Source organism: Tyto alba, unplaced genomic scaffold, assembly GCF_018691265.1.
Source record: "Tyto alba isolate M040663 unplaced genomic scaffold, T.alba_DEE_v4.0 Super-Scaffold_13, whole genome shotgun sequence".
Lineage (NCBI taxonomy): Eukaryota > Metazoa > Chordata > Aves > Strigiformes > Tytonidae > Tyto > Tyto alba.
This window is the reverse complement of record NW_024881275.1, coordinates 30,748,169-30,766,230: the sequence shown is the minus strand read 5'-3', so window position 1 is coordinate 30,766,230 and position 18,062 is coordinate 30,748,169. Positions and strand designations below refer to the sequence as shown.

Below are 18,062 nucleotides of genomic sequence, written 5' to 3'. Positions count from 1 at the left end.
CCTTCTATTTCCCTCTTTCACTCTTGGATTGCATGAATCACCTTCACTACCACGCTTCCTGTGAGTCCTTTCTTTTCTCTCTAAACCTTGTGTATTGTTAAAAAGGTCTCATGTCTTAAAAAGATTACTTGTTATCTTGAGCAATTTACTTGTCCTATCCTCCCAGGCCTTATCTGCTGAGACTTGCTCCAAGCATTACCATTAATGTCAATAATTCCTCCAACTTTTCTGTGTTCTCATATCTATGAATGCCTGACTCTGCTCCCTTTTCTAACCATTGCTTAGACTCACTCTTAAGGACCACCCCAATCATCTCCCATTCAGTAATTTTCCTCCTATTCACTTTCAGCCTAGGATTCCTTTTAGCCTAGTGTAGAATTTATTTCCTTTTCCTCATATCCCATGTTCCCATTTATTACTGCTTCCTCCTATTTTCATTCTGTGACTTTTTCCCCCATCCTGCATCACTAATGTTAGACATTTCCCTAAATAAAGATGTGCACTTCAAGCATTGTAACTTTAGTAGACTGTACTATTCTTTCAAATAGTGGATTTTACAACACTTGGATATTACAGATACTGTGCATGGAAGTTTACATAGTTCTGTTAATATTTTCTTGGAAAATATTAGATTCTATCTCATTTTTTCCTTTATTTTTGTCAATGATTTAATTGTTACTTGTTATCTTTTCACTGTGAAGGAATGAATCTTAGATACTCCACATCTTGGAGAACTACGTGATATATTATGTGACCACGTGATAGTGCTTTCTACACTTTAATGCATAGCATTTCTCCCAGTTTAAACCTACTGAGTTCCCCTACTTAATACAAGATCAAGAGGAACAAATGAAAAGTAGTGGTTTACTGTGCAAGCTGTAAATAAGATATGAGATAGCTTGCTGCATGGCACTGGTGGTCCTACAACACAAGATGGAGGGCTGCATGAACTTTAGGTCTGACATGTCATTCTGTTAGTAAGTTAAATGAACGTTTTATGCTGGAAGAAGCTGTAAATCATTTGTCCATGTGTTTCTTCATGAAAATTAGAACCGCCCCCCCCCCCCCCCCCCCCCCCCCCCTAAAACCTAATAACTAAGTAAAAACAGCATTCAGCAGTACAAGTAACCTTTCTCTTTATCATATAGTGGGATATTGCCAGCATTGCTAGCAGTTATTTTTTGATTCAGTTCATTGTAGTTTAGGTGGGCAAACTCTTTGGACTGTATTCTTGAGATTCATTGCAGCCCCATATTCATTACATGAGATACAGTTTAATAGTTGGAAGCACACAGACGAAAGCAGAGCCTTTAGTTGGGGTAGCTGTCAATCCGACTAATGAAATCAGTGTGTCAGAAGAAGCCAGAGGTAACCTGTGACTGGATTCTCTTCTGTAAACACAATACTAGCACTATCTGAAATGCCCTGGCCTTTCCTAGCTGCCCTGAGATGTCAGTCCAGGCAACTCCTGCAGATCCTATGTCACCTTGCCAAAGTCATATCAGTGTCTTCAAAACTGTTCTGCTGCTCAAATGGCACTCTCAATGCCTATGTCAAAGGAAATGACCCGAAGGTTTATGATTTTACTTGGTATTTTTGTGTTGATGTATGAGGGACTAATACAGTTTGAAAGCCATATTTTTGTTATAGAAACTCTTCTAGAATTTAATAGAAATATATTTACTTGACATTGTAGAAGATTATTCTGACAATAGAATTATCTCTTATCCAGAAAATACTTTGAGTTTTCTAAAGGACAGAAGCTGTTGTGTATTTTTTTCCCAGAAGTAGATATAAGTTTGTCTTTTTTCAAAGCTCTATTTTTTTTTCTTTTTTTATTTTGAATGACTGCCAAACTATCTTCCTGGTTACCACAGTCTGGGTGTCTCCATTCTCCAGCAGTAAGGGACAGGTGACTTACTCTGTATAATGTGTAGATTGTAATCGCAGCAGTAAGAAATACTGGTCCATAGATTTCTATAGAAATCAGACTTCCCGCTTCAATTGACATATATATTTGATCACTAAAGAAATCTAACTATTTTCTCATAGTAGACATGTTCATAACTATGTAAATCAGATAAGGCTGCTTATATTTATCTTGGACCACCTCCTATGTAGGCCAGCGGAAGGTTTTTATTGTGGGTAAACAGACAGTAGATGTTCTCTATTTTCATTTTTTGTCATTTACAGGTCTGGGAATTGTTCCAAATTGCATATCTGTGGCATCTGGTAATATATCAAAATTACACCTTGAACTCCATAACAATTATGTGTTCTAAAAGGTGACATAACAATTTAAGTAACCTCCAAAAAAGTTATAATTGCTATAATTCAAAAACACTTAGGGTGAATAATCTTCCTTGGTGACTTAAGGCACTTGTCAAAAGTTCCCTGGAATAGGAGATGAGCAGAATAGACTGCTGTGCTCTGCAGTTTGGTAACCATATTGTATCACCTATGCTGAATTTAGACAGAGTCTTTAAGGCTTAAGGGCATGTTTACACTTTATAAGACTTTATCATCAAAAAATCACTTGAAAAATCTCTATTGAGACAACATCACCATTACTGAAAATCCTGATTAGTTGATCCACTTCTTCCTAACTCATAATATGCAGGAAGTTAAGAAATGGAATTATTCATACAGATCCCCTGCTGGTACTGGCAGAAACTGGCATTAAGTCAGGAGTGGAAAATATAGGTGTCAAAAGCACCAAAATGTGTTTAAAAAGTGGAAACCACTGAGATTCAGGAAATCTCTGGTCTCTCACACTGAAATGCTTTATCCACTTTGCTAATCTTCCTTATGACATCCCATTAATGACAGTAGAACAGAAACATTGGTTATCATTTAGCCTGATGTGGAAAGGCAGACAGAACAGCAACCAGGCAGAACTGATGTGATATTTTTTCCATGTTTGCCCATATAAACTGAGACTCCAAAGGTGGGTGGGATGTATAAACTCTGATAATTCTAATTGTGAAGCACTGAAGTCAAAATGACAAGATTTTCAGGGCTACTGAGCAAATTCCTTTGGCTTTTGCAACACATTATCCTGCATTTTTGAAAATCCAAGTGCTTCTTTTATATACATACATGCGTTTCTGAGCACAATTAGCAGTTCTTTAGTCATAAAATTTCTGTGAGGTATAAACTCGTGGAGTGAGGCAGCTGACAGATGCATAACTATTTATTTGAGTTTGAAATTTGAACTCAGTGAAAAATCTTTCCCTTTTGCTACATGGACAATAACAGTGTATGAAGAAATGTCCCGGAAGATATTTCTTCATAATGCCTCCACAAACAAGCCTGAACACACATCATAATACTAACTACCCTTTGGCGGATTCATTCAAACACCTTTGCTCCAGTAATGGCCAGATTTAGCTTGCACTGGTTCCCTACAAATGCAGAGGCAGACCAAGAAGTAGAAAAACTAGTGCTACTTATTTCGTAATCTTGGTATCAAAAGATATTGAATACCTTCTTGATATCAGTGCTTGGGCAGGCAGTGGATGCCTATTCTCTGCTGAATCCATAATGACAGTTTAGTCCCAAGACACTTTCTGCAGGGAGGGACAAGTGAGTGTTTCCTCTGCTCCTACACACAAACCTGTGCAACCACAGCTGGATGTTTTTTCTTCACATAGAGATCCACCTGCTAGTGGAGCAAGATAATTTCTTCTGATTTCATACACAGATCACTCTCTGCTCAGTTGTATCCTGAACGCAGACCTTTGCAACAAATTTCAGAATAATTTAATCCCCCACCATAAATCCTTTCACGACAGGAAACAAAGCATGACAACAGAGTAAGAGAGAACAAAGCACCTAGAAAGGGAGCTTGGGGCTCAGAGTAAAAAGTCCACAACCCATACTCATTGTTGCATGGGCAGAAGTGTAATAACACATATTCCCTGAGCAAAGGGGGTACCACGGTTAACCTGTGGACTTGTGGGTCTGCACATCAAGTTTGCTGAAGAAAACCAGTCAAAAACCACCTTTAGAAAAACAGTTATATTTCTAGTCTCTGATTTTGATAGGGTGAGATAACAGGATATATCATGATTAGCCCAATGGAATGGGGCCTACCTCGACAAATTTATGTTGTACCCATACAGATATCTATGTCCGAGTTAACTGTATAGCAACTCTCAATAATAAGTGGTGAGAAACAGAATATTTTAAAGCACAAATCCTCTCACTTGAAAGGAGGTATCTAAAGTAGCTCAGTATCCTAATTAACTGATCAGTATCCCATATGTGAATAATTACTGTTGGTGGATATAAAGGAAGTCTACTCATCTATCTCTGATACGAATATATTACTGTAGATATGTACTTCCAGGTGAGATAGTTTTAACTTTATTTTTTTCCCCCACCACAGGGAGAGGGCTTCCTATCTATCATATATGAACTGTTATATTACTTCTAGACTGTAAATAAAGCTTAACAATATCCTTCTGTCGATAGCAGGCCCTCAGGAGAAGACAAACACATCTTCTCTACTGAAGAGTTTTTGCTCGTTAAAAGATTGACTGGGACCCCAGGAATATTTATTTAAAATCTAGTTGAGTTTATCTAGACCAAAATGCTTTATTAGGTGTACATCAGTCTAAATACATTTTTGGAACACTCATCTCTCTTTCTACTACCTGGATGTCTACTCTTTGTGGGTGATATTTTCTATAGCTTGTTTTGCTGTGCATTGATTTTCAAGATGGATGTTTTATTTTAGTATGTAGGGCAATTTGCATATAAAATGGTGACTAAAATTCAATCATAAAAACAACATTAGAGAAAAAATAAAAGGAGATGATAAAGGAACTGGATATATTGTGGGACTATGAGAGAGAGAGTAGTGTTTCAGGAATTATTAAAACCATTTTTAAGGACAGTTAGCTATAGAACCTATTTCAGCCACAATAAACAGTTTTCTTTGTTATACAAATTAGAAGACTAAGTACTAGCTATTTCAGCATTACAGTATTTCCTAAAAGTTGCAAGAGTATTTGGAAACATGTAATATATTTTATTTCCTTAAATTGAAAAGACTTGTAATTGGTTTTCTCTCTTCTTGATTTTTTCATCAAAAAACTCAGACAAAAGTAAAAGGGATGATGGTTTCTGTGAAAGTGTCAATCAAACAAATAAAAACAAATGAACTCATTATAGTCTGATGCATAAAAAAATGTACCTACATTTCTGAAGAAATAAATTCTTACAAAACTGGGGTAAACCATACCAAAAAATGTAACTGTGACTTGTAAAGGTCTGTGTCCACATTTGCGCTAAAATATAGAACATTAGTAATTGCATTCACTTGTATCAATAGAATTTTTCCTACTCTACTAATTCCTCCTTATTATTCAATCATGACATCAAATATTTACAAAATTAAGGTCATAGAAATAGACCATTCATAAATTAGCAACTGACAAAAGTATGCGTTTTTCACTCAGTCTAAACTAGTTTTCATGTCAACAGGATATTATTTAATTAAAACATCAATAATGGTCTGTTGCTTTTCTATTTGCTGCAAGTTAATGGACATTCATATCTCCTATGCAATATTGATTTGAGAAAACTGGAAGGAATATCTGGTCTGTAAAAATTAGAATCGATAAAAGAACAGTATTATTGCAACATCTTAGTTAAATGAGTACAGTTTTACTGACCATAGCTTTAGTCATGATAGTCTTGGAAGCATAGAATGACTTTTGTATTTAGAATATCATCTTGTGATTCTGTTGTTGTCTATGCTATGCTTAAAAAGTGTGACATTAAATAAAGCTCATTTTACATGAGTCAGAACAGCAAATTTATTCCTGTTAAAAATTAAAATAAAAATATTTTTAGCTTTTTTTTTAATACACAGGTCAAATGAGAACAAAAAATAAGTAATTAAATAGTTTTAAGTTTCCCCAAATAATTGATTATGAATGAAGAAGTAAATTTTATGCCACGGGTCAAAGATAAAAGCTCTTATCAGTGAACATCATGAATAATTTGATGTGAATCAATAGAGTTCATGCAAGTGCAAAACTAGTCAGGGTTAGATCGGAATCAGACCCAACATTAGTTATTAACCTGCATTGTTAGCAACAATTACTGCCAAGTAATTTTCTGTATTTCCTCCATGAACCTTTGTTTCAAAGCCAAGTTTTAGACAGGCTCAACTGATTTTACATAATTGCTATGTGTGTTTTATAAGTCTGTGTGTAGTGATTGTGTTCTTCAGTTATGAAAGCTTCACATATGAAAATAACCCTCTTTCTACATTTCAAAGTTTTAAAGAGCATCTAAAAAAAGTTATTGTACAGCTAAAAAAAAAAAAAAAATCAGAGGTGTATTTAATCTACCTGTTTTTTCATATTTAAAAATAATTTTATATATAATCTTTAATTCCATTATATCACTTTTTATTATTTCTAATGTTAGTATTTGATATTAATAATCAGAAAGATTATAACTATAGGGGTTTTGAAAGATTTAGTTTTGTATTTTTTAATATAGGATGTATTGGACCCTGAGATTTCTGCAGTGAAAATAAGAAAATCCTCTTTACTCAAGAGCCAGTGTGCCTTTTCCATGCATCATGATAGTAAACTGCTAGGACATAGTTTGCAACTTGCTATTAGTAGAAGAAATCAAAAGGATGTCTACTGAAGTTGCAATTAAACTGAAATATAAGTAATATGAAATCAGTAATAGTTCATTTGTGTCATCCTGTTCCACCCTTGCCCCAACTTGCTTTTACTATGATTATTCCCAGAAAGATCCTACAGAGTTGGCTAGAAACCACCCATACAGATAAGCAATCCTGAGGTCAAAACTCACCTCTATAACATTTGAAGTGGAATAAGAAATGCTAGGAAAGAATCATATTTGCAGTAGTAATATGAGTTATTTGAAATAAAAAATAACTTTGCAGAGTGATTCATTATGCAGCATTTCAAAATTAACTGAGACACTGAAGTGTTTTCCTTGTATTATAATGCCAATGGCAGGTTTTTACAGATTTTCAACTCCTCTGTTTCCCAACTGTTTAGTTTAACTTAAACAAACAAACAACCAATATGAAGCAAGACCTCTCTTTGTTTGCAAATTTCAGGAAGGTTGCTGTGGATTCTGTCAGAAGCTGGTGTTTCTAATGAAAAGTGGACTTTAACCAGACTGTAGATCTGTGCATAGATGTGCTCCAGTGGACTAGGTCTCAGAATCCAAATCCCAATATAGAATAAAACTTTTGCAGCACATTATGTCTCTGTTTCCCTTTTGTTAGAATTTACTCTCATTTTAAGGTAATTAGTAAGATTGACATTATCCCCTGTCCTATAGTTTATAATTTAATTTCAAATTTAGATGTAGTGAGTTGACTACATTAGCTTGTCATTTGTAATTCCCATTTTTCTCTACTTTGTCATGGTTATAATCTAATTCTCATGTGTTTGTTGGTAGAAATATTGTACATATGCTACTTATTAGCATCACTGGTAAGTGAGAATTAACAGCTAAAACACTTGACTATGATTTTTAAAAAGACAATGTGATTAGTCTAGTTTCCATTGAATGTTGTCAAGAGATTTCCCATTGTCTTGTGAAGGAGTAGTTTTAAGTCCTGTATACAATTTAATTAAATAATTACATTTTAAAAGGAGTATGTGTTGTCACAAAATTTAAGTATATTAGTAATTTCTGTAAGATCCCTTGAACTGAGGATTAAAAACTGATGATAGCTTCCTAGTACGAGAAATCAGATAAATAACATACACTCTGGGAGCTAATTTCCTGCTTTATTACAGGAACATGCTAACCATCAGATTTAAAAGTGCAAAATGAGTAAAAATAAATCTTGGAAGGAGCCAAGCTTACAGTTAAACCACATCCCTACACATGGTGTGTGACATTATTCAGTTTTCATCTAAAATTAGAAGTATGTTTTGTGGATGACCTACATGTATGTTTATTTGTATATATATATGTAGATTATTGTACATACTGACACAACTAAATCCACTTTTTTAGGGACTGATTCAATAAATATTTCATGTCCCTTCTAAGAAGAAAACTAGGAAAAAAAAAAAAATCCTTTCTCTAAGGAGCAAGAATGTTTGACCTCAGAATAGCGTAGCCCAATAAAATGTCACAGTACTTAACTACTTTATTGTAATTCTGACAAAAAAAAAGGCTGCAAATATTTTCAGATTGTTACACAATTTCTAATAAAACAGAAACAACAAAACCATTTTTCCCTCTAACCATTGTTTAATTATTTTTTGTTGTTGTTGGAGAGGTGTGGAGTGTGTTTTGTTTTTCTTTCCATAAACACATTAAACAGTGAAAAGTACCTCTCAGTCTCACACTGCTTTTCATGTATTTTGATTAAGTTTAGGCTAATGCTCTAAAGATTGCTCTGATCATCAGTGGATGTGTAACATCATCTGGTTGCTGCTGCCAATGTGTCCCAAGAAAATAAATAAATTTGGACCTTTAAAGCAAATCTTTGAGAAGTTTAATATCTTTGTAACATTTTAAAATAAAATTAGGTCTATTTTGGTTTGACTGCACAATTTACAGAATAATTAAAAAAAAATTCTTGGTTCTGTCACTTTGTGTAAGGAAGTATATGAGAGCTGTGAACATCAAGGTTTCTTACTCCCAAGAAAAATGGATACATGTTTATAACATTTTAGTACTTTTTTCAGCATCCTGCTGAGGCTTGTCAAATACATATACTTTGATGTATTGCTTTGGTAGTGGGAATGTTACATTTTATGTACAATAATTACGCTTATACTCATCACTCAAAAAATTCTACAAATTATACATTACCTGGATGATAACTCAAAGTTGTATTCTGGGGTGGTGACAATGATAGTAATAAACTGAAATTTACCTGGATGATCAGCAGATTCTGGAGAAAGCAGAGAGGCAAAAATGAGTCAAAGGCAGGAGAGAGTGGTCAAAGGCAGAGTTACTATTTAGTCTTTAAAATTTTTCCCTGAAAACCAAGTTGCATACAGCTAAAGTTATAAATTTGGCTTGAAAAATTAAAATACTGTTACTCTTTCTTGTTTAGTTAGCTTGTCAAACTCAACTGACACAGGAGTTTTGCAAGCCGTGTGAGACAATATTTAGTCTTTCACAAGCAACATAAACTCACAGTTGTTTTTCTCAGGATGCAGTTTGCATAAAACTACTCCTTTCCTATCATTGCCAAGAAAGATTTAGAATTTCAACTCAAAACTAAGTAAAACTATGATGTTATCTCAAAGATTCACCTTGAATTTTGTATTAATTCAGCATAAGAAAGTATGAAAACTTTTACCAAACCCAGAGATAAAAAAGGAGACAGATTGAAGGGTGAAACACTGGGGAGAGATTATCAAGCTACAAAGAAGCTAAAATTTAGAACACTAATGAAGATAAAGAAAGATTTGATGAGATGAAGATTTAGCTACTGTGGGCTAATATATTAATTAGAATCAAAGAAAATTATAGATATTAAACTATTTAAACAAGCTAAGAAAATGTGATCAAAATTGTTAGAAAAGACCTCAACAGGAAATTTTTGTTTCTTATTCTGCACTCCAAGTATTTTCCCGTTTTAAGTTAATGATGGTCAAATCCTCCTTTCACCACCTCAGTGAGAGCACAAGCAGACAATTCACATTCTCTTTCAGTGCAAAAGCCTCCATACCTCTGTGATGTGCCTTTTGAAGTGAAATGCTCCCAAAGCCACTAAAATTAGTCAGTTGTTGGGAGCTGGCACTTGAGCTGCTGCAAACGTATTTTTAAAACCAGTTTTCTTCCGGTTTACTCTAACCAATTAATCACCATGGTTGAAGCCATACAAGAGTTCTCATTTGTCTTTCTAACACTGAAACTCCACACTTTCTCTTTCATGGTCCTTTTATAAATCTTCTTTTTCTCTGTCTTGTTTTACATCACTCCACTACACTACAAGTGTAAGTGGTAAATCTGGCAGCTAAAATATGCTGTGTACTAAAATATGTTCCATTTTGTTCTTCTCTCACAAGTAATTCTGTGCACTGATGCAACTACAGTATCAGGATGGAGTCTACCATCTGTGAATCCTTACACTTTGTGGTCTGTTTTTCACACAACTCACTGCCCTTTTCAGTCTTTCATCAACACCAGCTCTTTCAGCCTTCAGTTTGTCAGCAAAATTTTTGTATCTGATTTCTTGTCAGAAATCGAATGAAAAAAAAAAAAAAGAATGAAAAAGATACTTGTAATAATTGTGTAATATCTGTGCAATATCTGTCTAATATCTTCCCAGGATTGTAAGTTCTTTGGAACAGAAACCTGTCTGTTCATTCATTTATTTATAAAATGTCCTGAATTGCCAAGGATACTTAATTAATAGTGGAAGAAAATACTATCATATTTCTGCAAAGAAGTGGAGAAAATTCTCTTTCTACTTAGGATCATTATTAGAAAAACTACAGAATGTCTGTCCTCTGCAAAGAAATTACTTGAGATTCAAGTGCTGTAATTTGCAATGAAGAGGAAGAACAATTGTAAAATGAGAGCAGGTTCATCTATCTTGAAAAGTCTTGAAAGTTCATATTAAGGCAAAGGGGACTATTAAGATGTCAGTTAGTATGTAAGTAAATTTATTAATAGATTTACTACTCACAGTCAAGAAATGTTTAGTGTTTAGGGAATTAAATTTTCAGTTCACTTAATACAGTTAAAAATATTTAATCATAGACAGCAGTTTTTGGATGGAAGGAATGTAAGAAGCTCTGAAAGACAAAGTACATGAGTTGTTTTGACAATATTAGTCTCATGATTTATTTTCCCATTTCTTCTCTTTGTAACAGCATGTAAAACAAAATAATATGAACATTTTATTAGATTGCACTATAGTGTTTTGTCTGGTTTTAGTGTAGCTACATCTGTAAAAATAATGCATTTAAATACAAGTCAACAACAAATCTACTATTTTTTTTGTTTTGTTTTGCTTTATTTTGTTTTTTAATGACGGTAAAGGAATAGTTATCTGACCATGCTGCCTCTGTGGAAACTACAGCAGTGAACGTAAAAATAATCAAGTTTTGATAAGTCATTTCAGAACTATTCTCTTTCTGTGCTATCCAAGCCATAACTTTGTCATGAACTGAAATATAGTTAGTTAAATTATATAGACTGACAACATATTCTTAAGGCTATGTATTTTTGTACAACATTTCACTGTTCAGTTTATACAAAGACCACAAAGAATGTTTCTTAAAATAAGTCATTGCAATTTGTTTTGGAAAAATTTTTAAAATTCCAAACACATGAGAATGTCATAGCTTCACAAATACCTCCAAATAAAAGTTCTCTAAGTAATTTTAATTTTTCCCCAGAACTGACCACAAAAAAAGAAAAGCTGCTTGCTTTGATCTAAAAAGGTAGTACTTCTTAGGGCTCTTAAATTTACTAGTTTTGTAAAACTTATTAATGCTAATGGAAGTTTAATGGAAGACAAATTAAATTAATTTACTCAAATTCATGTTTAAGCAATATGCTAACAATCAAGAAAAGATATTAAACTGAGTATTAGGTAAAGACATTTTGTCAAATAGGTTTGTGCCTGTAGGTGGACAACTAATGCCAAAAATTCAGCATGAATATTCATGCTAGAAAGTGCTTTGCCTGATGGTAAGCATTTGCAGAAGCACAGACTCTATGTGATGCCATGCAGTGAATTAAGAATGGAGTGATTATGAAAAGGGATGGTCAGAATTCAAAAAAGAAAAGGGTACTTTGGATGGGTGACTCCATTACAGTAAAAATCTGTCTGATTTTTGTCCTAATAATCTCTCTCCATGATTAAAATATAAAAGCATTGAAATATCTGTGGATAAAAGATGAAAATATTTTCTTTATAAATTTTCTGCTGCTGTATGGAGATGAAGTAAGAAAATACTGTCACCTGAGACACAGGCACCATCCAAACTCTTAATGATAATTTTTGCCTAGATACCTCTATTTTTTTCAGTCAAAAAATAGAAGAAAAAAAGCCAAACTAAAACAAAAAACAAAACACCCTCATCCCAATAGCAACTAAACATCATTTAAAAGTTAAAATAACATTGTATTACATCAGGTTTAAAGCTAGAGATATGACATCCACATTATTCCATAAAATAAGGGTTTGTTTTATGAAAATGAAATGTCTTTCAGAAGAAAGGGCTATGCAATTTGTCAGTGGAAGTAAATTATTTACAGTGGGAGGGTCTGTGCATGATGTTGTCATTGAGTGCAGCTTCCTCACCTACAGGTATGGGTGGTTCCAGTGTCTGCTGGAACCTTGCAGTCCTTTCCCAATGTTTTCCATTTCATTTGTGAAGTTGGAGGAAGATATGCATATTCCCAACTCTGCTATTCTCACTCAGATATCAAAAATAATCTGTTCAAATCTAAACCCCAGGAAGTCTTTTCCCAATTTAAAAGTTAATATTTTATGAGAAAATGTTAGATTTATAGCATTAATATTGGGCCTCATTGTCCAATATATCATACATTTTTAGCATCAGTCCAACAACACAAATGCATTTAAAGGTACAGATTTAATTAATATCTGAATTTCTTGCCAAACGTAATAGTAAGCAGGATGGAATATACTGTAGGAGCATAACCCAAAATTGTAGCATATTTCTGTACACAGCAAGCTATCCTGACTATCTAAATCCTTTTCCAGTGTTCCTATTTACACATTAAAGCTTATTAACCAACAAAATTTTCTGCTGAAACTCTGGCCTCTGAGGAAATTAGCAATCCGATTAATATTCTGCATATTCCTGGGATAACATGTAAAATAACTCTGATCATAGTTAATATTATTATATATTTAACCTAAACAAATTATTTGAGAACATGAATTAAACTGATACAGCTTGAACATGGTGAGTTCTATTGCCTTTATGCTTTCAGTGCCTCTTTTCTGTTTTCCTGACTTTCTTTGTCTAAGCAGCAATATTAGTTTTTATGTATTTTTAGCAATCTGTCTAAACATATAAGGAACGTATTTTAAAATATTTCTGAGTCTGAGTTTTAGTTCTGAGGTGAATTTTAGCATTATATAAAATAAAAAAAAAATAGCATTGTTGCATCCTATATATATAATTATCTTTCTGAATCTATCTCTTTATGTCTCAAGAATAAGGCAAAATCAACTGCAATACAAACATAAACATTAACAACAAATGATAAACTGTCATCACACCAAAATGATTTACAACAGTTTTTACTACCAAAGTTATTAATCCACTTGAAACAGTGTTGCTTAAAGGATAAATTAAAAAATTATTGGCTTTATGCTTTTATAATATTTTGGGTTAGATACCCACATGTATGAATAGGTATGTGCCACTAAATCCCACAGGACACAGACACCCCTGCATTACCTGTGTATTTTAAAAGTTATTTTGCTCTTAGTTCTGTAGCTTTATATTATCTGATCCTGCATTTCTGCAGCTTTGACAAAGTCTCATACTCAGTATGGCTGAAACCAAGCTTGCTGTGGAAACTTTGTCCTGACTAAATTTCATAGATAACAGTGAATTGAAAACACTCATCATTGTAGATTTCTCTTTATGTTACATAACAATCTTCTAGAGTCAGCTCATTACAAATACTTGCCCTAGTTTACTATGTATTAAAGTGGTTCTTAGACCACATTGCTATCTTTCTCCCACTCTTGCCATACCAGTATGTATGTTGATGGAAGACAAGGGGTTTGTGTGCATTGCACTGAAAAGTGTGCTGTTACAGCCACGGATCATTTTCAGGAGCTTGCAGAGCAGCTTTACATGGGAAAAGCATTGAGGAATGACAGAAATCATGGTTCTAATCTGCTGCATGTGGGGGATAAATATGTTTACTCTTGTAAAATCACCAGTATATTTACTATATATGTGGTAGAATATTTTTTGCCTTTCTAAAGGCATGCATTTTCTAGATACCTGCTGAAGAGATAATAGATTAATTTAGTTTTACTATTTTTCCTTACTATTTTACTTTCTGACTGAAAAATGGCTTTATGTGTGAGTTCATATGTGTTTTATAGCTTCCTGAAAATGCTTCAGTATCCATGTAGAACTGGAATTGATATAATCTCAGATGTCAAAACTGCATAAAATCATTAATGTCAGCTAGTGTATAGATTTACAATGCCCTGGATTTTTATTAAAACACATTTATACCTTTTTCTTATGCAGTTTTCACATTGTGATCTATAATGCTTAGAGAGAGAAAAAGATTGTGCAAATTAAACAGTCTTAATTATCAATATTGAAACAGAGGTATTACTGTAAATTCTTTTAATTCCATGGAAAAAGAAAGTATTTTTCATTTTGGTGTAAAATAGACCAACACACATCACCGCATTTTTGTATTACTATATAAAAAAAAAGATCAAATAGAGGATCTTTATAAGGGTCAAATCTGTCTCTCCTCACTGGATCTAATACAGTTTGCACATAATTGTACCAATATTTTGGGAAATGAATAACCAATATATTAATCATAAACTATAAAAAACTGCTGAACTTAGTGCAACATCTCCATATTTGGTCTTATGTTGATTCTGCCCAGCTAGAAATTCCCTCACACACCCCCAAGAGAAAATGTCAAGGATGTCTTTTTAAGGGGATATTATCTTCTCCAACACTTTAACATTCTTTTATGTTTTGATAATGAAGCTTATACTTTGTCTTTCATTACACATTCCTTTTGTGCCCCATTAGTCTGTTGTTTTCTCTGTCATAGAGATGTTTTTTTCAGAAAGGAAATTAATTTTTCTTAACATATATAATGACATTTTGATTGCAGTACTTTCAATGTCTCTTTCTTCCCTTTTTTCAAATAGGTTTTTCATTCTGTTTCCTGGATATCAGATTTCAAAAAGATCACTGGAATTTTTTTAATTTCAAAGCATATTTGCATTAGAATTGCTAATTAGTGGATAAATTATTAACACTAATTACTGCCACACATCTTCATATGCATGCAGGCACATACATACAAAATTTGCAATTTAATGTAACCATTGCCGTAAATCTGGCTGTTGATAGTCCATGACTCTTACACATCTCTCTTTGAAGGCTTAAACTTCATGTATTTATGGGTTTAGATATAAATAAATAAACACACAAGAACACATAGACTTATATATGTTTTATATAGGCATGTATCTTTGTATTAGTTGCACAGTTAAACCTGTCTTTCCTGAGCACGCATTTCATCCAGACAATACTATATGTAGTCAATCAAAATTGCAAGGCCTTACCTTTACAATCAGGGCTTGACTTCTCAGTTCTGTTATATTTCACTTCCACAGCACACTCTGCCCTAAGGTCTGTGATCAGCACTATAGTCAGAGTACCAGGAATGACCTCTATATATACACAATTCAGTAACAGCAACAAGCAAATACTTAGATTCTTACTTCAGTTCCACATTTATCAAGTGATATTACTCATAGAAAGAGATCCTTCAAGCAAACACTTAATCTGCATTGAATTGAGAGTGATCTTGATGATACACTTGGGAAAAAAAAGGAGCTTATTGTACAACATAGCAGATGATAATACCCGTAGCCATTGCACGTACCACTCATTCTGTTAACCATGTAATATACATTGTCATTTTGACGTGTAGACTATTTCTCTTCCTCTATCACCTCATGTCAATCCAATTCACTCATTCTTGCCAATGATGAAATAAAAAAAAAAAAAAAAAAAAAAAAAAAAAAGAAAAGAAGAAGAAAAGGAAACATGGAAAGATTGTTATCCTAGATCTGCATTTGTGGAACATTTTAAATCCAGTTAGATTAACCATTGGGAAGATGTTAGTCTAGATAAGAGAATCCCCACTGGTTTTCTGTCTCCCTTAGACAATGAAATCACATAGCTGTGTCTGTGCCTCTCTGTTTCGGATTGTTCTATTTTAACACATAACAGATTGAGGGCTGCCTACTATTCCTAATTAACTCAAGTTAAACTAATGAGAGAGAGAGGGTGGAGGGAGTGCCAAAAAGAGAAAAGACATCATGAGTTGGAAGAGATTGAATTACAACTTAAAGGGGATGGAGAAAGGAAAAGAAAAGGAGGGAGGGGGGAGGAGGTGCAGATACAGTTAGGCTGAAAAATAGGGGAGAAGAAGGGCCTGACAGCAGATTTGCCCTTCATTTCCAAGAAAAGGCAAAGATGCCTTGCAAAACCACCAAAGAAATATAAGCAATCCAACATTGTACTGAAGTCAGATTCTTGCTTCTTGTTAGAAAATACTTCAGCACCCACTGGAGAACAGCTCAGATTCCAAAATTCAGCTATTGCTCTGCTATCAACAGCTTTCTACCGCATGTACCCCAAAATTCATTGATGTAGTTATTTTTGCCAAGAAAATACCATGTAAACTACTCATGGAAGAAAGTGGCCTGTTCTTTCTAAGCATCACAAAAAAATGCCAGGGAAATGTCAGGTTTTGTTGTACTGTGCTAAACAGTTTTAAGTGTAGTTTTCCTTATGGAGTCAGAAATAGGCACACGTACAAAGAGGAAGGTAGAACTGAATGATCCCAGTGTAAAAATACTGTGTTATTTTATCAGCTATGGATAGAGTAATTTCTAGATTTTATGTTCATGCGGAAGAGGTTTTTGCTCCTCACTTTTACTGTTATTTGTTATTTTATATGTAGATATCTTTATATAGAATATATTACATCACATTTTTTGATAGGCCTTCTTTGGAAGATTTCCTATCTAAAAATCACAAATCTGAATCTCTTAAATACATTCAGTGATGTTGTGAGTCTGCTCTCACAGTGCTGTTGCCAGTAGGTTAGTTATCGGGTTTGATAGCGCAACCTGTAATAAAGTGACAGTAACCAACTTTAATGTAGAGCAAGTATGAACTATAAGTTGAGTTTCAGGTGTGCACATACTGTGTGCAATGTCATGTTCAGAGGGGTACTTTTTTGTCCAGCTTCAGGAGAGGACTCCTGCCAACAATCCCACATTTCTGTGCTTGAGGTCTCCTCTCTCCACGCGCAATGATGGGGACAGGAGACTGCTGGAGGAGGAGTGGGTGGTGCGGGTGTGTTTGCTGTGATTGCAGCTGAGGCTGTAGGGTTTGCCAGAAGTGAGACCTCATCTCTTCAACACATGTCCCTGCATCAAATTCAGGCTGGCCGGGAGGAAAGAGGGGTGGTAAAAGCTAGGGAAGAAATAGGAGAAGTGGAGTAGAGGTGGAAGGGGAGAGCTGATGATGACAGGGCGGAGTGAAGGCTGAAGGAAGTCACTGAATTAGGTTGAAGGAAAAAAAGTGTGTTGAAGGCAACATGGTGTCAGACTGAGGGGAGGGAAGGAGTCAAATTTTCACGTTGGGGAAATAAGGGAAAAAATATTGGAAAAGCAACATGTGGAGAGGTGGTAGAGGCTGAAAATAGAACAGACCTGGGTGAGGAGGAGTTTCTGTGGGTAGCATGTGGTGAAGAGATAAAGAGGAGGAAGGAGGGCAGTGGGAGAGGCAAGGACAGGGGGTGTTATCCTGGCCCCCACCACCCTCAGCCCAAAGCCAGAAGCTCTTGCTAGACTCCATGTCTGCATGTGCCTGCACATGCATGTGCTAGTGTGTGTTTGTAGGCACTTGTTTCTGTACCATGGCCTGGATTGGGGTTAATAAAAGTGCTGGCTGGTTTAGCAAAAGTCAAGGGATTGTGACAGGTAAGCAGGAAGGAAAGTGACGGTTCATTTTGGCTGGCTGTGGTTATTTGTGCCTAACAAGGCCAGCTCGTCGCCAGGCTCTGTGCAGATGAAATGAAGCGATGGGCTGAAGCAGGGCAAAGGAGGCGCCGCGTCCTGACAGGCCGAGGTGTGACCTGATGAATACTAACCACCCCGGACATTTTGGGAGAGTGAGGGGAGGGATGGTGGGCGCATAGGGTGCCAGGACACAGCCTGGGTTTCGGCCCAGGGGAGAAAGAACTGGGGAGGGAGGATAGGAAACGGGATGCCTACAGCACCTTGTTTCAGACTGAGC

At 34.8% G+C, this 18,062-nt stretch overlaps 1 protein-coding gene across 1 annotated transcript in view; it reads right to left on the bottom strand.

Annotated features, from left to right (window-relative positions):
• Positions 1–16,481, bottom strand: part of ALDH1A1 (aldehyde dehydrogenase 1 family member A1) — a 56,667-nt gene extending 40,186 nt beyond the window's left edge. Inside the window, exon 1 of the mRNA XM_033010301.2 lies at positions 15,311–16,481. The gene's annotated coding sequence lies outside the window, so the exon portion shown is untranslated. The remainder of the gene's footprint in view (positions 1–15,310) is intronic.
• Between the last annotated feature and the right edge of the window lie 1,581 nt (positions 16,482–18,062).